The sequence below is a fragment of the Marmota marmota genome, unplaced genomic scaffold (assembly GCF_001458135.2).
Source record: "Marmota marmota marmota unplaced genomic scaffold, marMar, whole genome shotgun sequence".
Taxonomy (NCBI): Eukaryota; Metazoa; Chordata; class Mammalia; order Rodentia; family Sciuridae; genus Marmota; species Marmota marmota.
The window spans coordinates 5,982,380-6,009,809 of record NW_026000223.1 but is presented as its reverse complement, the minus strand read 5'-3'; the positions used below and the strand labels follow the sequence as shown (position 1 = coordinate 6,009,809).

Here is a 27,430-nt window from a genome sequence, read left to right as displayed (position 1 = left end):
ATATATATCTATATCTATATCTATCTATCTATCTATCTATCTATCTATGCACATTATCAAATAACTGCAAAAATTAATGAAAAGAATAAAAGGAGAAGTAAACATATCAAAACTGGCTCAATCTCCGGGAAAAGCTTCAGAAGTGTTTGCTCAGAGCAATGCTACCAGCTTATTCTGGGGAGCCTGAACCTCTGAGTGCACTTAATGTAATATCATTAATCAGCCTGGAAACAACCATCTCTGTGAAAGTTATGATTCTTCTGATATTGTTCCCAAGAGGTTCAATATCTTACATGTGACTTGTTTCCTAGGATTTGGGCAAATGAAAAGGAAAAACTGTTGATGATAAGACTGAATAATTCTGGTTAGTTTATTATAGTAACTAACAATTTGATTACTGAGAATTGAATAAATTCAATAAATAAATGTGAACTGAATCCTCTCCAGAGGCAGCTTAATTATTTCAAGATTATTTACTGCAATGTTGGCCTGATGGTAAACACATATCATAGATAGAAATAGCACTGGTGCATCTCTGAGTTTCTCCCTTCCATACTAATGACACATCACATCCAGAGTATTAGCAAAATATTAAGCAAAGATACTTTTTTTATAACCACAGTACAATCCCCACAATTAAGTAATTTTTATTAATACTTTGCCACTATATAATGCTCCAAACCCATTCAAGTTTTGCCAATGAAAAGATCAAGTTTAAAATCATAATTTGTCCTATTTGTTATCACTTGATTAAGGTATATTTCTGCCAGATTTCTCCAGTGAATTTTATACATAATAAATATTTTGGGAAGAGGTACTTTAAAAACCTATAAATACTCTCCTCTTCATGAATACAGCTTTACTTTTTTATTTGTCATAAATTCATGGCTTCCTATTTTAATCAAAATGTTATCTTTATTTTTTTTTGATCCATGAATTAGATCAGTTAACATCATTTTGAGCTGTTTTCTGTGTCCCTTTGACACTTTTGCCAATCATTTTAAAGCACTCTTTTACTTTCTGGCACAAGATTTTTCCAAGCTCATTTAACACATTTTTTCAATAAGCTCTGGAATTAATCAACCCTCGAAGGAGCTCTAGTTCTATTTACTGGAGCATGGTACTTAGGTCACAACATCTAGGTGTGTTTGTGTGCGCATTTCTATGTATAGGTATATATGTATGCATGTATAAAACGTATGTGCACATTTTATCCTATATTTATTTTGACACTGAGAGATGCGCTGAAAAACATGAGCTCATACTAACATCTTTAATTCCTAATATTATATTGTCCATTCTAGTCTCCTTTCTTTCCAGATTTGTAACTCTCTTCTTTCAGTACAAGAAATGTGTCTCTCATTTTCCTTAATATATTTGATATCTCCTTATATATAAACAACCTTTACCAGGCACACATCTGTAATCGCAACTACTCTGAAAGTTGAAACAGGAAGATGGCATTTAATTTAATAAGGTCCCGTCTCAAGTTTTTGGCAATCTATTAAAACAGAGCATCCCTGGGTTCAATCTCCGGCAACACACACACACACACACACACACACACACACACACAGCTCTATACCATATATAAACAATCTTCAGTGGCCAACAAAACCTCCTGTCCTTCCTCAGATGCCGCCACTTCACATCTCCTAAGCTCTGACACCTCCTGGAGGGCAAGTGTCAACCTGCCATCATCTGAGCATCCTTCTTATCCTCCTCGGGTTCCAATCCCCTCCTGGCTTGGCATTGGTCCTGCCTGATGCCTCCATTGTAGGTTCCCCCCTCCCTCTCTCAGGCTGATTAAAAGCTTTTCTAAGCCAATACCTCACCCCACCAGTGCCTACCTCCCTCTTTTGCTCAAGTTTCCATTCCCCTTACTAGATCACTGCCTCCCAGGCCCCAACAATCATCCCACCTCAATCTGCTTAGCTCCAGACATCTCAGCCTATTTCTGTTACAGGACAGGCTCTTACCATGCACAGGTTCCTACATCCTATGCTGGGTAACCTTTGAATACAGATGCCCTCCTCTTCTGGCATAGGCTCTCACATCCACTTTGGTGGATTTAGATTACCCTGCTGGGCCTAATCTAATTGCCTAGGTCTTTAAAAAGCAGAGTGTCTTTCCCAGCTGAGATTAGAGTCATTGAGATATAACTACAGGACAGTGGGTCAGGGACATGCAACATTGCAGGTTTTCAAGTGAAGGAAGGGGTCACAAAGAATGTGGATGGCTTTTAGAAGTGGGAAAAGAAAAGGAAATAGGTTTTTCTCTGAAAGCATCAGAAAGGGATGTGGAACACAGTCCTACCAACACGTTGATGTGAGACCTGTGTTGGACTTTATCCTCCAGAGCTTTAACATAATAAATTCATGAAGTTTTAAGCCACCAAGTTTTGGACAATCTATTAAGCAGCAACAGGAAATTAGAATGAGAAGAAAATCAAGGATTATGAAAGCAAATTTTTGTTATTGTGGAAAAGCTGACATAACACACAATGAACCATTTTAACTAGTTTTAAGTGTAGAGTCCAGTGGCAGGAAGTATACTCACATTCTCGTGCTGTCATTACCACCATCTATCACCAGATCCTTTCATCTTTCCAAACTCAAACTCTACCCATCGAAGAGTAACTCCCATCCCCACAGCTCCTGACAACCATCCCACATTCTTTCTCTGTGAATTTGAGTGCTCTGGGTATCCTATATAAGATAAATACACAATACCTGTCCTTCAGCATCTGGTTTATTTCACTCAGCATAGTTCATTCATGTCATTCCCATTCCTTTTTGAATCTGAATAATATTCCATCATATGTATATACCACATTTTGTTTACGTATTCATCTGTTCATAAAAACTGCTGTTGTGTTCATATTTTAGCTGTTGTCATGATGCTGCTATGAATATCAGTATGCAAATATCTGTTGGACTGCCGGCTTTCACTTATTTGGGGTTTATACCCAGAAATGGAATTATTGGATTTTATGGTAAATTTTGTTTATTTTTCTTGAAGAAATACCATACTGTTTTCTGCAATGACAGTACCTTAAATTTATTTATTAGACTATAAAATATATTTTATTTGAGGGAATAAACCAAATAAGCCAGAGGTTTGTAATAGAATACTGATTATCTGACCTAACTACTTGTTAATTTTTAAGATTATTTTATTCACATTACACTTCTTTTGATAAGGGTTTTCCTTCTGGAATTTGATTCCTAAGCACTATGCTTATGTTGTCATTTCTTGGTGTTGTAGGTCTGTTATCCATTGATTTCTTTGTATGAAAAATACAGAATATTTTTAATAAATTTCCCTAAGTAGTATCAATGCATAGACACAGTGCCCCCATGCTTTCTGTGTAGATGTATCACCACTTATTGTTAACTCTAGGTGTAATATTTTATTAATACCATTTAAATATTATCCATAGCTAAGCTATGTAATGTTATATGATTGTGTTTCCTTTATTGTAGAATTTCCTCCACTCCCTCCCATTCTCCCTTCTCTTTGACCTATGTTTATACTATCACCTACCACCAATTCAGTCTCAACTTCCTTGAAAGAATTATAAATTTCCTGGCAATTTATGCAAACACACCAAAAGTTCCTTCATTTCATTACCCACCTCCTACTAACACATCCACTCCTTCTCATGTGTTTTTCTGTCCACCTGATCCAACCAGGGCATGCATTTCTAGAGGAACATGTGATCATCCTCCTGGGATCTCTTTCTACCAGTCTTCTAGAAAATTCTTTTTATTTCCCTTTAATAGTATTTCTGTTTCCTCAATTCTGTGTCTTTCATATTTCTTGGCTTACTTTACAGTTGTAGTGCAGGACAATCTCGAGAAGCTCCTTAGAAAGCGTTCATGAGAGGCAGATTTTTTTGAGAACTAAAATATTTTTAAAAAAATCTTTATTACCCTATCACATTGTTTTGACTAGGTATAATTTCCCACAGAATACTAAAGATTCTTCATCATTGTCTTATTCCTTCTAATACTGCTGGTGAAATTCCAAATGGTGTTCAGATTCTGAGATTATTTTTCAAAGAGAATTATTTATTCTGTGTGTGTGCGTGCACACATGCACATATACCTGTGTATCATGAGCCTTTCAATTTTAAGATTTATTATTAGATTTTTTTCTTTGATAATTTCCCCTCATTTTTTTCCTCTCTTCTATCTGTAACTCTTATTATGTGATTGTGAACTTTCTGGATTGAAACACAGGTTATTCGTATATTCTACCTTGCGGGTCTGAGAGACATTAATAACTTTACTTTCCAATGTCTTTATTAAATTTTTCATTTCTGCTGTTGGAGTTTTAATTTCAGGAAGTTTTTTTAATTTCCTTTTTAATACACTAAGTTTTTTTTCCCCCCATGGATGCATTTCCTTTTCAAAATCTTTAGAGGATATAGTATTTATATTTATTACTGTTGCTTCTACTCTAAGAGCAGTGATATAACATAATTTTATTTTATTCCCTGCAGTTCCCCATTCCCACTCTCCATGAAGTTTCAGTATTTTTTTTTCCGTTGGCCTCTTCTCCTTTGTCTTCATCAATCTTACTGAAGTGAGAAAAGAATGTGCTTTCCATTTACCTACCCTCTTTAACTTAAAGGCAGAAGCTATAGTAGCTTGAACTTTTCCTCCCAAAATCTGTGAACTTTCTGTTCAACTTGTGTTCAGATTTTACCGGTATGTGTCTACACATAAATAACTTTCCTCATACTTGATGAAGGTAGGTGGTCAGGAGGGAACTTTTGATTTGAACATTCTTTTTATTCATCAGCTCAGGAGGAATGCTCTTGCATTGTGAAGATTTCTTGTTTGTATGTTGTTTTTCTCATTTTCTTTGAGTCATCGTTCTCCAATAGCTCTCATTCAGTGGATTTCTAACATCTTGGTTATATCTTGCATAGTGAAATCACATTTTCTATTTTTTCTTATACCTAAAAGATTTCCTTTAAACTTAATTCTCATATCACTAAATACTTAACTATATTCATTGTAGTATGGATTAATATTCATATTTCTCATTGAACTTTTGTACTTGCATTAAATTCTTCTGAATACAAAAGGAATATATGCATATTATGAAGAAATTTTAAAAATTCTAAAAGGTACAGATATTAAACTAAATCTATAATCACATTCTATAGTTGACACTTTAAAATGGTTTTATTAATATAAGCATTCATGAATTTTATTGATTTATTAAAGAATAGGATCATTCAAATGATTTAATGATTTTTTACTTAGTAATATCACACTGTTATTTTTCTCATAAATATATTGTTATTTATATTGCAACTTTTAATGGCCACACAGCATGTATTTTCTTAGATGAATCATAATTATTTTTCATTTCCTATAAAGAAGTATTAAGATTATTTCATTTTTTTATCATGAGTATTTGATAATGTACACACAGATCATTGTTTTAGGGTTTTCTAAATATTCTGCTAAAATTCTTATGACATGTACTTTCAGATCACCCCTCAGAAATGTTGGACCAGTGCTTTTTTTCCTCCATAACTTTTTGATTTCTTCAATCAAAGGAGGAGGGAGACAATACATTCTAGTTTCAATTTGAATTTTAATAACTATGAGGCTTGGCACTCTTTTGGAATATTTATATCATCTATATTTCTTCTATTCTGAATTATTTATGTTACTTGCTCATTTTCATTCATTTTTAAAAAATTATTTCATTAATAAACCCAGATATCTTCTTTGTAGCTATAAAATCACATATACATATATAGGCATATAGGTATATATAAATTATTTATATATGTATTTATATGTGTGTGTGTGTGTGTGTGTGTGTATATATATACATTACACAAGTGTTCTTTTTCTCATATATATGCTCCTTTCTCAATTCATGGTATTAATGATCTGACATATGCCCTCCCACAGTCTTATTCAAGCATACGTGCATTTGACATTTGGGTGAACATGTCCATTCTTACCAGAATGGGCTATTGTTATACACATGGTTATGCAATTTATTTCATTTTTAATTAGAATTTCCAAGCATATAAATCAGTAAAATAAACATCATAAAGACTCCACCTACTGCAATTTTGAAATGTTTTATGTTTTCATGAAACAACACTAAAGACATAGTTGGTTTCAGACCTAGTCCTATTAACCAGAAAACTGCTGTCACAGATCTGGTGTAAATCCTGCCTGCTCAAGTTCCTATTACTTTACATACATGTCAAGACTTAACTACATGCACATATGCACACATAAATACATATCTTAAATATGTAGGTTCTTTTGTCTTTTTTAATGCTAAATTATACTTTAACTTGATATTTTTAAGATTTACTCATGTTCAAACACTCAGTTTAGCTCTACATAGCTTTTGATTATTCATTCACCTGTTGATTGAAACTTAGATTGCTAGAAGATTTTACTATTATCAACAAAGCAGCAGTGTACATCATTCCATATGTCTGTCTGCACATATGTGCAAACGTTATAGATTTTGTTCCTAGAGATGAAATTGTTGGATCATAGCACATGAGAAGCTATTGTTTTACTAGATAATGTTAAGTTAATATCATACGCAGTTCCCTTTTTTTTCCTAACTAGTAGTTTCTCCTATTCATATTAAATGTTGTAATTGTCATATTGTAATAGCTTTTTTTTCTGTTTGCTGGACATGAAATGATACTTATTTTTTATATGGATATATATATATATATATATATATATAGAGAGAGAGAGAGAGAGAGAGAGAGATGTCTTGTATAATACAAAGAAATCAAAATGCTATTTATATTAACTGATGTGCCTTATTTTTATGATTTACATATTTATTATAATATTTATTTAATAAAATGTGTTTGAAGAGATTCAGACATCTATTCTCCAAGATGATTTTCATTGCATCCTTATTGGAATTATGTATCAATTCTCTTCTTAATATTTGCCAGTCTGATGGCTAAAACAAAGTAGAATTTCATTGGATTCTTTAGTGTGCACTCCTCTGCACATTAGTGAATCTAAACATTTTTACACATTTATCAGCTATTTCACTTCTATCTTCTATGAATTGCCTAGTCATGTTTTTTTTTTTCCTGCAATCATATGGGTTGCTTGCCTTTATTTGATGCAATTATAGGGATTTCTTTTATTACTAGTACATAGCCACCTTGATATCTTGGAAATTATATCATATTTCTGTCTACTCCAAGTATGTCCTTCCCATTTCCAAAAATATTTTGGGCATTAAATATGTCTATATGTCTTGGGTCTTTTCCTTTTTATTGGTTCTTTTTAGTTAAAGCATCAGGAATCATTTTGACATAATTATAAAGGCATGGGATATACTTTGCTTTAATTCAGTTCCTAGTACCTACCCTTTCCTTCCCACTGCCCTCCCCCTGTTTCCTTCCATCTACTCTACTCATCATTCTGATTTACTTTTGTGGCATTAAATATGTCTATAAATTGTTCTCAGTGGCTGGGTCTCCCCCTTCTCTGTCTATGGGGAAACAGGAAAGGGACACTTTCCCTCAAAGACTCTGTCCTTACTCACGCACCATGCCTAGGCGCCTCAGATGTGAGCAGTTATCAGCACAAAAGATTGAACCTAGGAGACAGGATCCCCAGAGCCCTTAAAATGGTTCAAGAATATCTGAGCAGGGCAGAACCTAAAGAAATTTTTATTTCATGTAAATCAGCACCTTTCCATTTGACTTCAAGACCAGCATCCTGTTTTCTCTCTACAGTTCTTCTATAGAGGTTTATGTTAGTGAACACAAGAAAATATAATACTCTGACTTCAATGTGGTCCATACATATATATAAATAAACACACACACATATTAGAAAATTGTCAACATAATTATAGACACATATGCTGTAACATTAAAAAAATAGTCTATCTGCTTTCCTATTTTTTTGAAAAATGGCAATTTATAAAAGGCATAAAAATAGTTTAAGCAGTTTTTAATAATATTGTGTCATCCTTTATGCCTTCTATGACGTTGGTTCATTTAGTTGTCTATGAAAAATTAATTTATGATGAAGTAATAAAAATGCTGAAGATAATGGTATATTTTAGATCATTTAACCAGTGCTGAGCTATAAAGGATATGTACTAAAATATTCACTAGACTAGGCATCCCCAAATGTTGACAGGCTAGAAAAATACTCCAAGTTATTAAGGTGAAACATGGGAGAAACCTACAAAATACCTGACTGATGGAAAGAGAGACAACAAAGACTCTGGGCATGCTTCTAAAGTCTGTAGTCTTAATGTAGAAGCTACACTTAGCTTCCACTTTGGGTATGTTTTTCAGTTAACCAAAAAAAAAAGGTATATGGTCCTTGAAAAAAAATACTATCCAAAATAATTGTCGACCTAGAACCCTTTCTCTAGCTCAAATGTCATTTAACTGCTTGGCGCCTGGCATGCACGCGGCCCGGGTTCGATCCTGAGCACCACATACAAACAAAGATGTTGTGTCCGCCAATAACTAAAAAATAAATATTAAAAATTCTCTCTCTCTCTCTCTTTAAAAAAGAGAGAGAGAGAGAGAGAATTGAGGGATCCAATACATGATTTCACTTCCCATTTTACCTATGTTTCCTTGATGTGGGTTTTTATAAACTACAAGTAAAAATAAAATCCAATTTATACCATTGTCTTACTTAGTCTCCTCACCTTCTTCTGACCAGTAATTTCCAAACAATATTATTTTATGGTCAAATGGATTATCAAAATTTTCTAACAACCCCAATATAAATAAACCAGAATGGGGAAAAAATAAAAGAACACCCTAGTATTGCAGAGGAGAGATGGAACATGGACCACACAGATGGTGACAAAACTATGCTTTCAGCACCACTATATAGTGACTGGAAAAAGTCTACATTAGTCTCTTATGGTTTTCTTCTTCTAGGAACACTGAATTTGTCAACACCTGTCTTGAGAGTCTCCTGTTACACTGGGAGTCCAGTACCACAACAGCTAAACAGGGCCTTAATGGGAAATGAGTGGGACTGGTGTGGTGGGTCCCAGTGTGCCTTTCACAGGATATTTCTTTTACCATGAGAATGATATGATGCATAGCTGTCTGACCTCTGAACAGAGTCCCTCACAAAAGCACTAGTTTCTACTGGCCGATGCTTTTGTGGCCCTACCTGATCATCATTCATCTGGCACTGACATCCAGCTTCTATATCCCCCTTGGGGCCCTGAGGAAAACTTGACCTGGGATAGTCCCTGGTTTTTCAGATGGGAGGTACAAATTCAATACACCACAACAGGAAATAAGGTTAAAGATATTTACTTCCAATTTCTGAGATAGGAGGGTACCATGAATTGGGAGGCAGTCCTCCATCTGCACGTCATGTCAGGCAGGAAGAAAGACAGTAGCAGCTACCAGTATATATAAGAGAATAAATAGAGTGTAGGTCACTTCAAATTCATAGGCAAATGTCTGGTTCATTTAAAAGAGGTGGTGGGAATATGGAGAGCCCAATTTGTTAGGTGGGAACAATGTTTCTATGGTCTTATTTCTGGCTACTGGCTTGGTCAATTGGGTGTGGAATATTACTTCTAATATACAGGTAGCAACCTTGGCTATTTTGTCCCTATTAATGCCTCACTTTAAAGTGATACAGTTTGTTTTTAAAAGTGCATTCTAAACAAAACAGTACAAAAATTGCATGGTGAAAATCATAACTCCTTTGATCTGGACATGTTTTTCAATGAATACATTTTTGTGGAAGACTATATTTTAGAATTTTATTTTTTTATAAAGCCACCATGCATAGAATTTTTGTAAAATTACTAAAACTCCTGGGGTATTTTTACATAAACTGCTATTGAATTACAGCTCCCCACCTCACTTCTACATACACTTGCGTTGAGCCTAAAATATTAGAATTTATATTAACCATTATAATTTCAACTTCCCATTTTTTTCTGTGATAAGTTATATTGAATCCTGATCATAGAGTTGAAAATCTTGGCATTTCCTTTAAATTTACATAATTTGCATATTACATACTATGATTTTTTTAAAAGTATTTATTTAAGATATTATCACAAATAATAATGATTTGGGACATGATAGAATAATAGGGACCAGATTTTCCCTCCCACTTTACATAACTAGTAAATTAGTGTTGGGAAGGAATAGCATACAATGGTTTTCAGATCAACTGCAATGGGCAGTTCTAGACTGTGGCTCCTGAAAAAAAAAAAAAGGAAAACAAATATTTTAAGCTCAAAGATCATCACCTCAGCTTATTGTCTAGACTAAGGTTTTAGGAGCCAGCACAAGGAGATACCTAGTGGCAGCCTAACATTCTCCTTGGGTTAAAAAGGCTGAGGTCAGGGTTGTGAAGATCGGAGTCACCTAGAATTTGTGAATTAGATTACTACAGAGGAAATAATATACAAAGAAATCTCCAGAGATCTGTAGAGGTGGCAGCTCCCCCTCAACATTTGACATAAAAAATAACACTGTAAGAAAACAGAAATAATCATGGAAAGCAGTAAGACAAGTCTTAAACTCTCATGGACTGGGAATCTTTTGCAATCTCACCAGACAGAATAGAATGACTTCTTAATACCAAGGGCTTTAGGCAGGGTCCTGAAATGACATCACTTTATGAATAGAGTTCAATTACCCTAAGATTAAAAGACTCACTAGCCTCACTGTAACTCACCTTAAAAACAGAACTTGAAATGATCAAAGTGACATCAATACTTTAATAGAATGCCAGGAAAAAAGTACAGCATCTTTTAAAGTAATAAACAAAACTCAGTACTCAAGAACACACAATTCACAATGTTTGGCATCTTATAGAAAATTACCAGATGTTCCAACAAGCAGAAAAATCAATTAATATAAACTGACTCAGAAATAATAAATTCTGACAGATATATACATTTAGTATGAACAAATATAAAAATAGCTATCATAAATATGTTCAATATGCTAAAGAATGAAATACATGAATATGATTAAAATAGAAATAAATGATGCAAAAATATACAAATTAAATTCCTATAAATTATAAGTAGAATATTTGAGCAAAAAAATATACTGGGTTAGATTAGTAGCAGATTACATGTTTGATATGTTTAATGAAGAGTAAACAAAAAAAAAATGAGCAAATTCATATAGCCAACACATGCTACAGACTCTATGAAGAATAAACATAAAGAAAGCACTTCAGATCACATCATAATAAATTGTCAAAAACTTGTAATAAAGACATAAATACTAAAATCAGTCAAAGGTAAAAGACATTATCTACAAAGTTAAAAAGGTAAGAATTATGGCACACTGCTTATAAGAAACTATGAAAGCTAGAGATGATGGAAAAATATACTTAAAATTTTTAAGGTTAAAAAAAAGGCACACTCATACACTGCTGGTGGGACTGCAAGTTGGTGCAGCCAATCTGGATAGCAGTATGGAGATTCCTTGGAAAACTTGGAATGGAACCACCATTTGACCGAGCTATCTTACTCCTTAGTTTATACCCAAAGGGCTTAAAAACAGCATACTATGGGGACACAGCCACATCAATGTTTATAGTAGAACAATTCACAATAGCTAAATTGTGGAACCAACTCAGATGCCCTTCAATAGATAAATGAATAGGGAAACTTTGGTATATATACACAATGGAATATTACTCAGTATTAAAAGAGAATAAAGTCATGACATTTGCAGGTAAATGGATGGAGTTGGAGAATAAAATTCTAAATGAAGTAAGCCAATCCCAAAAAACCATAAGGCTAACTATTTTCTTTGATATGATGATGCTGATTCATAATGGCGATGAAGGGGGAGCATGGGAGGAATGGGGGAAATTTAGATAGGACAAAGGGGAGGGAGGGGAAAGGAAGGAGGATGGGGTAGAAAAGGCGGTGGAATGAGTTAGGCATCATTACCCTACGTACATGTATAAAGACACAAACGGTGTGAAAATACTTTGTGTACAACCAGTGACTTAAAAAATTGTGCTCTATATGTGTAATACAAAATGAACTGCATTTTTCCATAATATATAACAAATTAAAATAAATAAATAATTTAATAATAAAACATGCTAAAAGCACCAATATTAAAAATTAATCTTCTTCCATGTGGTAATTAACCCACCAAAGCATGTTGCAAGCTCCAGAGCAAAGCCATGTGTTAACATGTAATGGAATACTTCTAGAAACTTAAAAAAATGAATTTTAAAACATTTAATATATGTCTTTCTTAAAGTGTTTAATTTAGTTTTTTTTAAAAAAACATTTGTTATTGTTTTTTGGAATTCTAAAATCAAAGGGACTGTATAAAATGGTGGTTCTAATTTGTAACTAAATATCCCAAAGAATCAAAAGAAATAGCTGCTAGGCACATAAACAACTTCTGCATGATAAAAAAAAAATTAAGGTAAAAATGCCCCCCAGAATTCTATACTCAATGAAAATATCTTCAAAAACAAAAGTAAAATAAACACTTTTAGAAAAATAAAATCAGAGGAAGTCCATTTCCAGCAGATTTGTCTTGCATAAAAGTTTGAAGGAAGTTTTCATGAAAATGTAAACACAAAGAAAGGGAATATGCTCACAACAAATTGAGAACTATAAAGTATATTTTTCTCACTTTAAAAATCTTTAAAAATAATTGACTGTTTAAGAAAACATAATAAAAACTGTAGAGATTTGGAACACATAGGAGAAGATTGCATGATAATAGCAGAAAGTAGAGGAAAGAAAAATAATAAAATGTTTGAAAGTTCTTATAATACTTGTGAAGTACGATAATACTATTTAATATTTGGCTATACTTAGAAAACACTCTTTCCCTCTACCATCTCCATTAGGTTTTGGATCAGTGACCTATAAATTAAATCACAATATATTAACAGGAGAAAAGACAAAGTTTATTTACACATTCATTCAGGAACATTTGGATGAAGAGGTTCACTAAACCACTTGAGATTGGGTTTATAAAGCAACTCATAGAAGAAAGAGAAGGATGGGAAAGAGCTTCCATGGTAAAATAGTAAACTTTTAGGAAAGACAAATGGAAGGTATGATAGTTTGTGATAGTGTTTCTCTATGCAATTTCTCATCCCAGCACTAGTGGTTGATCTCCTTCTTGACTGTGAAACTTCCTCGGAAAGGGAATTTATGGCAATGACATTCTTGGAAGTCTGTGCCCAAATTCCATCTGTTCACATTAGTCCCAATGTTTGATTGCCATAAGTAGCTTATTTGTGAGGTTAGTCAAGGTTTGATGTCAATTTTAAGTTCCATAAGTAAAAACTTGGATAAGATACTCATAAGATAACTAGATGCATCAGGAGTAGTTGAATTGCCAAAATATGTAACTGGACAAAGCCAAGTTCAAATACTAAAAAGCCAAGTTCAATCTCCAAAATGAGAGTAGAAGTCCCAAATTAAGGTATGAATGATAAAGCCAGCAGATTAGACTCGCATAGTCAATTGGTTCATAAAAGTGACCTTAGCCAGTTTAAAAGACCATAAAACTGAGCAATTGTCATCAGCAATCTAAGTGATTGAAATTGGCTCAAAACCAAGTGAGGTGGTTGAGCCTATAGCTGAAGCTTCTTTCATTAGGAGAGGCTAAGGAAGAAAAGAACAAATACAGTGAAAGTCATGTCTCTTATTCTTTTTTCACCCAGTGTGTGACCATATTCATGATAGTTCTTCCCAGACCAACTGAATGACATTGAAGTGCACCATGAAAACTTCCTTTCTGACAAGGTCCCTACTCCTTTTCCCCTAGTAGCACTAAGTTTCAAACAGTAATGATACCCAGTGTCTCCTAAGAAGTAGGGTCCCTTGTTATACCTCTCTGCACACAGCTATACTGGAATGCACTCAAGAGGGCATAGCCAGGGCCTGACCTGCAGGAAAGGAAGCCTTTAATGACTAAGGAAATGTGTGCAGGTCTCCCACAGGGAAAGGTTAAGAGACACAGCTTCAACAACAACTTTATTAAGCAGACACATGCCAGAGAGAGAGCTCCTGGAGGCTGCAAGAGGGAAAAGTGAATCAGTGAATCAGACCTTGACAGGATGATGGAGAGAAGCCAAGGCCCTTCCAGGTGAATTTTATACTGACTTTGTTGACAGAAAACCAACTCGCTCCTGGAGGCATCAGCCAAGAATATCCCTTCAGAGCCTTTAAACAGGGAACACAGGCACTTTCCACCATGTGGAGAGCCAGGAGGGGCAATGGGCTACTCCTGACAAGAGTCCTCAGAGCTTCCTGCTGGTCTGTTGTCACAGGTCAGGTTTATTGACTGTTTCAGTCTTTCTGCCATGTGACTTAGCTTGTGTAGGGTCTCAGAAGCCCACACACTCTGCCCCAATGGAGTAGATTTATTAAGAGTCGCATACCAGCTCTCAGAAGTGTCTTCCAACCAATCAATATGCTGAGAGGTTCTGTGAAATAGGCGATAGCCATCACAGCATGTCCAATTTCTTTGTGTTTTCACTTTTACATCTGTTAAAGGTCAGAGACTATATTTACCACAATTAAATATACATGGACATGGAAAAAAGATCTTTGTGAGCACATTGTTTGAAATGGATGAAATGTGGAAAGGCTTCCTTCTGGTTTCTGAAAACTTCCATTAAATTAAAGCACATTACACAGTTTATATGCTCCCTTCCATCAAAGGATTCCAAAGTACTTAAACAACTTTAATTAAATTGCTCCAGCATCTCTCAGGAACAAATCGATATTTTTCATACTCCTTGTTACAAGTTAGGGAAATAAAGCATAGCTCCATATTTCAGATTTAACATTCTTTCCCTGAAATATGGAAAATTCTTCTTGAATATATTTAATTACAAGAAAGTAAAATTTTTCCTCTTAATGTGCTTTATCTTTTCTCCTTAGTTAGAAATGGGGGTGAGAGGACAATAGGTGAATAAGAAATATGAGAAAATATGATGTTTGAGGTCAACTATTAAAAGAATAAATGAAATGTTTTCATGTTTCAGGCATTATGGGAACATAACTTTTTTTTTCAACCTGTAAACAAAAGAAGTGCAGCCATAGTTTCAGAGCCTTGAAAGATTAAAAAAAAATCTAGATTCACAAAAAAGTGACAGAACCAACTCTGTACCTCACAAGGGTTGACCCCGAATGAATCAGACATGATTCTGAGAAGGAGGAAGGGGGTGTTTTTTTATTCTGTTCCTTTTGTAGGCTAGTAGGATTTCTCTGTGTTTTTTTGATTGAGGATTAACATTCTTTGTTCTCAAAATGTCTAACTGTCTATTGGGGACAGACTAGGCTTCTGCAGTGGCCAAAAGATGCAGGGTCATATCCAGCATGACAGGAGGACAGGCAGAGGCCACTTGGCCCTCTTGGAGGTGGCACAATAGGGGCTCGGGAAAAAAATAATCTAGAAGAAAAAAAAGCAAGTTAACTACTCACATTTCTTCACCTGGGGGCTGCTATTTGTAGGAAATAAATTGCTATAATAATAGTTACACTTCTGCCACCTTCTTTGGTTCACCTTGGAGATGGATTTAAGCTCCTAACATGGAAGCTTTTTTCTATTAAAGTGAAAATGTGAATGGGAGAAACTCTCCCACAGTGACTTTTGGAAGTGGAGGCCCTCTGCATCACTGCCTGGGAGAGCTACAATTCTGAAAGCACCTAGGCTGAGCTCTATCTAGGCTTTTATTTAAGCAACAGCTTCAACGCAGAATGCAACCAGCTCTAATTTGAATTCTCTATTCATAAAGCAATGGGAAGTGGTGGCATGATAAATTGACACTTTGGGATTATACCAAATTACTCAGTTGTTCTGTTCTGAGACACTTTATTTCAATATCTTCTATAGTAGGTTTGGTGGATTGTGGTTGCCAAAAGGGTACGGACATTCTTCCCCTGTTAGATCTGCACTGCCAAGGAGAATAACTTCCTAGGAAGAGCACTGCTTTTTGATCTGTGTATAAGATTTTAACAGGATAGGTTTGAGGTAGGATAGAAGGAATAAAAAATAGGTAGATAAGAGAAATAAAGGAAAGACAAGGAAATAAGGCTTGAATTCAGAAGTTCTGCATACTTTTCCAGGTCCATCATTCCCTAAACCATTCTCTCTTTCAGGTCCATTACTCCCAAATTCTTGAGAAATCTGTAAATCTACCCGCACTTTTAAATAATCCCCTAATAAACATACTAAACAAAGAGAGATATGGTATCTTGAGAAACCTATAATTTAGATGACATTCTAGTGATCTCCATCAACTGGGTAATTAAGACTCATCAGCCTAAGGATCCTGAGACTGAATAGACCACCAGAAATGATATTGTGATCACCAGAATGATATTATTTCTACATACCTTCTTATACCCATACCTCACCAAGTTTCCTTTAAAAGAAGAGCTAGGAACCCCCAAACTATGTCTGTCTCTCTGGAGATGGCCTCCAATTTTGAAATGCATATTCTCCCAATGCATATTCCTCACTTTACCCCCAAAGGCATCTCTTGAGATTGCCCCCATTCTCCCTTGAATATGTGTCTACCTTCCTAAACAAACTTCTGTCTGTGCCTCTGACTAGTGCACTCTGAAATGTGTTTCCATCACATACACTGAGAACTCTCCTGGTCCTGAGTGGAGTTCCCCTTTTTTTTCCAGGAACTCTGGGAGTCCTTCATAAGAGGCACCTTTTCTCACATGACAAGTAGATAGCAAGCCTAGTCAATGGCAGCATTTCCTTTCCCTGCTCTCACCTCTGGAAAAACAAGTTGATATTGTGTTTCTAAAGACATTTAGGAAGGCATAGTATGAAAGAGATAGAAAAAACCAAACTGTTTTTCTTACTTTCACACTCAATACAACACAGAACACTCATATAAACAGATGTATGTGTGTGGTTTATCCCATATACCATGCAATCAACAGTCTGCAAACACTAGCTAGGTGTCCTGTGATTCAGTTGACTTCTGACATTATTTACCTAGAATTAGCATCAGATCCCACAAGGGCTCAATCCCACAGAATTACCCTACACTTTAGATACTGTTCACAAGTCATATTTTGTGAATCATACTTCTGACCAACTGACTATAAATCAGGGTTACCACAACCCCTTCTCAAGTTCAATTGATTTGCTAGAATGGCTCACAGAAATCTGGGAAACACTTTATTTATGATTGCTCATTTATTACAAAGGCTATTGCAAAGGATTCAGATGAGAAGCAGCTATAGGAAGAAATGCATAGGACATGGTATATATGGGGACTCTGAGAAGCTTCCATCCCCTCTCCGGGCACATCCCTGTCTAGGAGCATCCATGCATTCAACAATATGGAAACTCTCTGAACAGGTTTTTTTTTTTTTTCAGAATTTTCCAGAGGCCATAGTTGTTTACATTACTAGCCATTGGTCATCAATTTAACTTTCTGCCCCTCTTTCTTCCCTAGATGTCAAGTGCTAGAAATAAAAAGCCCTGACCCTCTAATCTTGCCTTTATTTTTCCAGCCCCTAACCTGAAGCTTTCTAGGAGCCACCAGCCACCCACATCTCATTAGCATACAAACTTCTTCAGAGATTCCAAGGAGATTCCAAGGGTTTAGAATCCCTGTGCCAGGAACCAGGGACAGAGACCAAATAAATATTTCTGATTATATCATAATATCAGTCTCACTCAGGGCAACATATATTGTGATTTATATTTATTTTTCTGGTTTAATTATTAATGATATTACTAAGTTCTCTACCCTCATAAGTGTCCTGTTTTGGATGATACATTATAAGGTCACCCTACCTAAGGAGATCTACCTCAAAAGAAAGAAATGACGAGATATACCTATAAAGACATAATGACTGGTCCTAAGGTAGGAAGAGGATCATAAAGTGTGGAAAGGAAGTAGGGTGTGGGGGGAAGCATTTCCGTTACAGCCCCTTGGGCCTGACTGATATGTATACTTAGGTGGATGCTAGGTGTTAAAGACTCTGTCTATATCAAGATTTCTGTGCCCAAATTTGAGTATTAACAGGTCTGCATATTGTGCATGGATCATGTAACATTAACAATATACATACAAGAAATAATCACAATAGACTAAAGATTAGAGAATATTTCCTCAGTTTCTAGATATTCATGCAAATCACCTGTCTCCAAAAACATGACTGATTTTGAATTTCTCCCAGTCATCACTAGTATAAGCAAAAAATCAGAATTAAGTTTATTCAGAAAAATTAAACAATGTGGTATTTTTTACAACCAGGTGCAGAGATAGAAAATCACATGAAAATCACAAGCCAGAGTTTGCAGTTGCTTGGGATTCTTTCAGGATTTCAAAGTGAGAAAAAATGGAGGAAACTACTCACAGAAGCACGGCAGAGTCATTAATTTATTCACTTGATTCCACAAATACTTACTAAGCTTTAACTCTTCCATGGATGAGATAAAAGTATTTCTTGCCCATGGATTCACAGGGGCTATGCCAGGACCCTGTGAGAGATACACCTTGTCTCAGATTGAAGAGTCACCTGTAGGAAAAACACCTTAGCAGGAGATGTTCAGGACACAAATACAATGAACTTTAGTTCAGGGATTCATATCTGGGACAGGGTAGCTGAAATAACCAAAGAAGCAAAGTCATAATATAAAGCAAATATCGATTTAGAATTAAAAGATTAAAAAGAGCTATGATAAAAGTACCCAGGAGAATTATAGACTTAAATAAGTTAATTTGCTAATTAATTAATGTTGTACCTCTTTCTTCAAAGAACATAATAATGCAAAGATATAAACAGGATAGGTTAATTAAAAAAGCAGTCTGAGCGAGTGCATCCTCATCTCTTTTATAGTGCTTTATGTATGCTGGGGTAAGGATGCAGGTGGTGTGTGACTACTATAGGTAACTTTTAGACTTGATATATTAAGAAGAACTTCAGAGAGAAGAACTCCCTGGAGGAAACCATGTTGTTCAAATAAGGACAACTGAGGGCTTGTATTAAGCCAAGTTTCATGAATCAATGAACCAAGTGAAGATCTTAATGTTCTACCTGCTATTTTCCACTTGAGTATCCCAAATGAGAGTACAACACAACTTGAAGTCATGAGTGATAATGAGCCATAAGAGGATATATAAATAGCAGAGGCAATTAGAATTTATGGGACATTATGGGCTTACTGGTCCTGAACAACTTTGTTGTAGGCTGAGACCTAGATTGACTTTGACATATTGTTAGGAGACAGGTAGAATAAGGGAATGAATTTCATCCTTGTCCCCTGTGCTCACTTCCTCCAACCTGACCCACAACAATTAAAGTTAATGTGCTTATTTTTTTCCACATTGGTATTCTTCCAGATGCTTGTCAGGGAATATCTAATATTATTATTATTATTATTATTATTATTATTAATAATAATAATAAAAAAATATTATTATTATACATGGCCAAGACCTTGAGAGTACACAATGATGATTGTCTATGCCAGGACTGGTTCTTCCATCTGTAGTAAGAGTCTTTGGAATTAGTCCTGGGTGGTTGCCCAGGAAGAAATTGGATATGTCTACTATTTCATTTGCTGAGTCCATCAAGGAGCCATTAAGTGAAGGTGACCTTAAGCCACTATCAGCTTTGGCCTGACTCAAACAAGTGACCTTGAAGAGTGGGGCGCTATCTATAGACTATCCTCCCTCTGACAGGCTACAGGGATCTTGGCACATGCTTGATTTAAGCCTTGCAGATGCTGCGTTAAAAACTGTTTGTGTTGTCACTAAAATCCCTTTGCTCCTGCCCCCTTTGCAAAATAATTATCAGTTACAGCACAGATATTAAAATGGTACTTTAAAAAATTAAAATACAGTTCTAAAAAAAAGACCATATAAATGTAGACTTAATTGCTGTATATGCTTCAAATTACCGAGAGGCTTTATTTTATTTCTGTCACAGCAGAAAGTGCTTCATCAGGAGGAATTCATGTGGAGATCCAACCATGTCCTAGTTATTTTGTGTTTAATATGCTTGAGATGTTTAATTATTTTTGATTAATTCATTTGACATTAAACTGCCCAAAGACTCTGACGTGTTCCACACTGTGTGGCATACCAGTGTGTTCACTATACAGACTCCTTGAAGGGATCAACATAAAAGCCAATAATGGGGGTCAAAACAGATTTAGATTAAAATACTGCCTCCATTACTTACCAGTTGTGTGAATTAAAATATTAAACATCTGTGAGCTATGGTTTCATCATTTGTAAAATGGGCAAAATAATGAATACTACTTAGAATTAAATGAGAATGTGAAGCATTTTGGACTTGAGACAAGTTCAGGTAAGCACTCAATAATGGTAATTATTATTACTATTCTGTAGAAATGCTAACTATGTACTGCACTCTGAAGTAAAATATGTACAATAATTGCTTGCTTTTCCCTAGACTCCTTGAGACTCCTAAACCCCAACCTGGTTAAAACAAACTAAAAGAAATCAAAGTAGGAAGGGGTCTTCAGCTGACCTGGCTCACCTTGGATACCAGCTCACATTTTCACTTAACATCTTATAGAATACTTCCTTTTAGCCAAACTAATTTCCTCAGGACCTCCTGTACCAATCAAATTTCTCACCTATTTGGAGAAGCTTTCTATCACCCTGATGGCCTTCACTGTGTCTTTCATTACATCTGGCAGGTAGTAAGAAATACAGACAGAATTAGAGAATCGAGATCTTGAAGGAACTCACAGAATGTCACAGTGGAAAGGAATTCTGGGGGTCATTTAAACCTCTTTTATACACAAGAAAACTGAGTCCTGGAAGTAAATTATTTGCTCAAGGTCATACAAGTAGGTAACATCAGAAACAGAAGACAGACCTAAAAATACCTATTTTAACTCTTAGCACCCTCCCTCAGCTGCTCTGTCTTACTGTTTTGTTTCAGTTTGGCAACTCAGACCAGAATAACCTGTTGAAATTCCTTGAAGGGAGATCTTGGTGGGTAGCATAAGTGACAATGAAGAAATTAAAGAAAAATGTATTTTCCTCTATCTTTACTGTCTATATCCAAGTGTTTCGAGAAAGAAAACAGAAAAGCGATAATTAGAATCTTTACTGTGTAGCTAGCACCAAGGGGTCTCATGGTCTCATATTTTCCAGGTTTCTCCAGTCTGCATCTATAATCTGGAAAAAATAAACACCCTCTCCCACCATGATGGGGAACCCAGGTATCTTCAAAATCATTCCACCAAAATCAACTCTGTTTTGCCACAGGGATGCCTCACTTCAGCTAATGAACACCTTCATAACACTTGAATCAAATGTATGAAATATGATATATCAAGAGCTTTGTAATGTTTTGAACAACCAATAATAAAAAAGAATGAACACCTTCACAGTTGCAGAGCAGTATCCACCATTTTCCTTCTCCCCTACTGCAGCTTTTATCACAACTAACTTAACTGAAATGGTGCCGATTGTTGGTTTTTGTTTGGAGGGCTTCATATATGTATTATTCTGCCCTACTATGTTTTTCTGCATTATATCATACTCCAATAGAAATTTAAAAGGAGAGAAATACAGTTGGCACAAACACAACACACATATATAAAAAGCCAGTTCTTCTATCCTAAGTATTCATCTAGTGAAACTACTCTTTAATGCTTTTCTTTTGCAGTCTATGTCCTAAGACCAGATATAGGTCCATATGGGCTCTGACGGATAATACATGGTCCTGAAATTATGTCTCCACTCCAATACTTCTATCTTGTCCTAAAATGAAATTTGTCTACTACGTTTCCCTATTGCCTCAGAGCAAGTTATCTTTTCTGTCCCTCTTGAGTCTCAATATCTTTGCAGAAAACCCTCTTGAAAAGGTAAATAGTCAGATAGTAAAATAGGCAATTAAGGCAATAGGCCACCAAAAGTCTTCTCTAAGTAAGATGAAAAGTACAAGCTGGTCTGTAGAAATGAAGTGCTCTGTAGACATTCCAGCCTCTTTGTTCTAGAGAGGTAGGAAAAGGGAAAGTAGAGTGGACCTGAGTGAAGACTACACAGAAATTCAGTGACTATCAAATACAATGTTGCGGGCCTGACCAATAACCCTGGCATTTTTCCAATATCTGATTAGTATAAATATTGAGCAGTGCCCCAACCTGGCAGCCATATAATCCTCTAGAGTAGTACACCTGAATGACAGTCTGCTATCAGGACCCCTCTTGCTGGGAGAGAGCTGTTTCTTTTCTTCCTATTTGAATAAATCCTACTCTTTCATACTGACTTGCCACTGTCCAAGGATTTCATTCTTTCGAGTTCATGAGACAATAACCCTGAAGGAATCACTGTGATCTGCTACTAAACTGCAATGATAGCAGGCTGTTGCTGGCTACAGAGCCAAAAGGAGCGTAATCCAAACAAATGCAGCCCATAGTGATTACAACAGCGGAAAATCCAGTTTCAATGGGCAGCCCTAGCAGGCACTTTCTGCCAAAGAGCTAAAAAGAGCTGTAATACAAAGGGGCTCTGCCCACCACAATGGTAATACCAGGAACTCCAGTGTCATGGCAGCAGGACTCACCTTTCAGACATGTCTGAATACTCATCTGAATTTATAGGTCTATGTTACATAAACTTTAACTCATTTGATTTTTATCAATGCGCCAGAGGTAGGAAGTATTGCTTCCATTTTTCCTTTTTTGGATGTCAGCCCAAGTCATAGAACATTAACTTAAAGTCAGTAAGTGGAGCCAGGAGTTAACTGTGTCCAAGCCCATGCTCTGGATGTTTGCCACTGTACTTTCCATAGGATTTGGGAAAGCCTCCATTCACCATATCTCAACCACTCTCTACTGTAGTACCAGTCTAATTCTATCAAGCCTACCATCTCAGCTTTCTTTGTTTTAGAGTTCCTTGCAGTTTTCATAGGTTTCTGCTGGGAATAAATGTATTGCCATGTTCCATCCTACCTCTATTACCCTGTGACCTGCTAGGATACACTTTGAAATGACTGCTATTCTCTTATAATGCAGTAACCAATATATGCCCAGCTTATTATGTGTTAAACACAAGCATTTTCCAAATAAACCACAACATTTTTCTGGTTAGAACTTATGATGGAATAGGTACAAGCAAGCAGTGCTGTTTCCTGTCCTGACAGTGATTTATAGAAGTTTGTGTCCCTATGCATCTTTTGGTATATTATATACCTGCACTTTATATACAGATCACTGGGAAAAAAGGAAAAGAAAAAAAGCAATTTTTCTCTTACTTTTTTAAAGGTCTGACCCATAAAAATAGGTCAGTCATGCAGAAGCATTTTAATAATAAAAGGTGGAATGATGACCTGTGAACAAAACTTCCGTATAGACATTCAAGCATAATCTAACATCCAAAAATAATGGACTCCTTGACAGAATTAGTCTAAAGCCACTATAGACATTTACAACTTACTGGAAGATCTACTTCCAGAGGCCATTAATTAACATGAAGATTCCACACAAGAAGGGGTCCTGCCATACAATATCCTCAGTATTAAGCTTTAGCAGTAAGGATTCCAAGAATTAGTGCTTTTATGCATGGTCACTCTGAATAACAGATATCTAAGAAAGGAAAGTTCAGTAGGCGGCTACCTCTTGCCTTCTATACTCCATATTGAAAAAATCCTATGTCCCTTAACATCCTGGAAGAGGTGTTACCTTTCATCAATTTAGCTATTACTTCCTATGTGATTGGAGGCAGAATAGAGACTTCATAAGCCACCATGTTCCATTTGGATTGAAAATCTCTGTGAGTGCTAAGTGGCAGAAAAGGTTAGGACTGAAATAGATGTTTCCACCTATTTGTTTTATCTGTTCTGTTCTCCAGTTGCTCCCCTTAACCTCTCATCAGTGGGTAAAGAATATTAGCAGCAATGACAAACACATTGAGTTCCTCATTATCTTTCCAAATTATGTTTGGAAATATGAGTTGATTCAGCCATTATCATACTATGTGTCTTCTCTAATTGTCCTATCTTCTTTTTAAACACAAATCTGGAATAGCAAGCAGTTTACTTGATTTCACAAAAAGAAAAAAAAAAAAAAAACAACAACCACCCATTCCTTGTTCCCAAGTTATCCTTGTATCTTCCATTAAATTTTTTTCTGTTCCATTTATTTTAACATTTTTCTATCAAGCTCTAGACCTGGATTCCCAATAGAGTAGTCACTAGTCAAAACTATATACATTTATTAAAATTAAATAAATTAAAAATTCAGTTTCTAAAACATTTCAAGGGCTCAATATGCCTTAAAATGACAATGTCAGTTAGTGGCTATTGTAGAGGACAGTGTAGCTACAGAAAATTTCCATTATCTCACTTCTATTGAACATAGTACTTTGTGGTGTAGGCTCAGCTATTTGTGACATTATTAATGTTCTCATTATTTTGGTTCTCAAATTATCTCAAATAAATTAGTTTTAACTATATTTAGAAAATTTCAGACCATTTTGGGGTAACTTGGACCTCATATTTATTTGCCTTTTGTTCCTAACTAAAATACTAGAAAAATAATGTGAAATAGTTGGGGTTTTCAGGCATTGGAAAAGAGATGACATCAAACTTAAACTCTGAAAGAAGCAGAACAAAGATAAGTTCTATAATTGATTCAGCCTATGTTTAGTGAAAGTTTCTAGGTTTCAGGAAAGAGAAACAAAATCAGCCTGGAGGGCTCATGAGTTTGTAAAAGAGAGAGGTACAGACAGTCCATGACTAAAATTAGACAGGATTTTTCAACTTGCAATGGTGTGAAAGTAATACACATTCAGTAGAAACCATACTTTGAACTTTGAATCTTGATCTTTTCCTAGCCTAGTGATATGTAATACAATACTCTATAGAGTTGCTATAAGTCCTTAATAGCAAACTCTTACCAAGGCAGCATCATCATACCTATGCCGCACAATCTCCCATAACATGATGAGTAATAAGCTCAACTTNTTTTTTTCTTTAGAAAGAGCTTTGCTTAAGTGCCACATCTGGCCCTCTTAATAGGTTTTGGCACCTCCTTGAAATTCTCTGGACAATCCTACTCTCCTACTATTAAATCATAGTTAAGATTTTAGAGACAGAGCAGAGATGAAGGCCAGGACTAAAGTCAGAAGTAAAGTGGAGGAAAGGTTATATTACTGCAGAAAATGGTAAAGGGGATGAGGCACAACGTGATACTGATGAATTTTCCATTTTAGTGAAATATAGTGTGTGTATATATGTATTTATGCACATATACACACACACATACACACACACACACACACACACACATACAGAGTAGTACCTTGATATTCTCCAAGGATTTGTTCCAGGACTTCCTGCAGACATTCAAATACACAAATGCTCAAGTCCCTTACATAAAAATGGCATAAAATTTGCATTTCCCCCTGTACACTTTAAATCTTTAATTTGATAAGTAAAGATTTCTAAATTACTCACAATATCTATTACCTAAGTGCTTTGAAATCATTCTTATACTGTATTGTTTAGGAAACAATGACAAGGAAAAGATTTGTACAGGTTCAGTACAAATTTTCCTGAATATTTTTGAGCCACAGTTGTTTGAATCTCCAGAGACAAAACCTGCAGACATGGAGAGCCCCTTATATATCGCAGTAATTTTAGTTACTTAGAAATTAAACATGAAACCACGTGAGGTTTGTAAACCTAAATTCAGTACCTACAATGATTTTAAACCCTGTCCTTTCAACTTCTTTTGTATTATTATACCAAATAAATGCCACACCACGACAATCTTTTTTCTAGTTCTAGAAGACAATAACATTAACATGAAGCTTAGCAGATAGTCTCACTCAAAAACTGAGAGACTAAAATTATCCCCATGGAAGAAGAAAAGGGTGGATTTAGGAAAAGGCACTTTCTATGCCCAGTTTTTCTCATCTACAAAAGGGAGTCACCAAGGCTCCTCCTCCCTTCCTCCTGGGCTTTAAATTTGTGTGTACTCAGAGCATGTTCAATGAATGCCAGCTGCTGTCGGTGTATTCCTGCTCCTTTTGTCCTTTTTCTCCCAAGCCCGGCCCTATGAGGATATATTGGATTCTGCCTGAGCCTTGAGAAATTGTGCTGAGAGCCACGGCCGAGTCTGTATGGCCCCTGGCATTTTGCCAACAGTATTGATTGACAGGCAAGGCATTACTATCCGCCTCTGCCGCAACTTTTGAGTTCTCGCACTATTTTGGAGTTCTCATGGGGATTTCCGGGGATTCCCCGAGAGTTCCCATTGGTTGGGGAAGTGCAGGAGGAGGGATTTCCGGGAGAGATATTTCCGGCTGGGGGTTCCTGGACAAGCCTCATGGCGTTTGGGAGGATTCCCCGGGGGGCTGTGTGAAGTGTTTTCCTGCAGTTTAAAAATAAAGTTTGTTCCTGCTTCAGTGGCTGGTGATTTGTGCCCAGCCAGACTGCGGCAAAATTGTTTGTAGTAGCACTAATGGTCATTTCTCTGTCCTTAGAAAATACCCAATTATTGGATTGGATCTACATCTTGAGTGTCCTCAGCACTGACTGGGAATATGCTTAAACTGTGGCATCCGGACTCCTCCTTGGGCTGCTTAGTGAGCATTCATCTGTTCAGCTGTAACAACTGCCCCCTCTGCTCCAAGTTCTTCACGTTAATGAACACATGCATCAAAAGGGTAGGGGGAATTGTAGCTAAATCCACTTGGTATTTAATTGGTTTAGTGTCCTGTGACTGGGTAATGTGACTACATTTGAGAAAAGTAAGTAGGTGTTTTATTTTGTTTTGGTTTTGCTTGCTTTTTATTTGTATGCAGAAATACCACCTTGTTCAGGAAAAGCACCGAGAGTGAATGTCATTAGTGGGCATGTGTGCCTGTGGAAGAGGACTGAGGAAAAGTGCTCAGCAGGAAGGGTCTCTGGTTTCCATGGAAACAAACATAGCAACCTGGCCATCTTATTTGGGTCTGTACTTTTAAGGAATTTCATTCTTAACCGGGCTCCAAAATTCCCTGAGAGAGAAGTACAGAATTAATTTATGTACATTATAGGCTTTTCTATTTCTCCAAAGATCAAAGCTAGCTGAGCAGAGCAGAAGTAAAGATTAAGTATTTGGTGAAGCATGGGGGGCAACGTATGAATCTACCATTCCATTGGGAACAATAATTTCTTATTGTATAAAAAGCCAGAGTGAAGAGTGGAGTGAGATACCGAACTTTAGAAATCGAGATCATCTGCCAACTTTTCACTCTCTTGATCTGCTTTCCCTCACTCCACTTCCCTCCCAACATTTAACGAGTATCATCATCCCTCACATTGTATTATTGAGCACATAACTTTCATCTGATCTTGTCATCATTTTCCTCTAGTTGAGTAAATTACTTATCATTCTTTTATTTTTCATGTTTCATCCCATTTCATC

The 27,430-nt window shown here is 35.9% G+C and overlaps 1 long non-coding RNA gene across 1 annotated transcript; it reads left to right on the top strand.

Moving 5' to 3' along the window:
• The first annotated feature begins 487 nt into the window (after positions 1-487).
• Positions 488-26,489, top strand: LOC125613208. The gene is made up of 3 exons (XR_007343708.1): positions 488-1,422; positions 22,552-22,561; positions 26,478-26,489. It is a non-coding gene; the product is annotated as an uncharacterized LOC125613208 (long non-coding RNA).
• Positions 26,490-27,430: the final 941 nt, after the last annotated feature.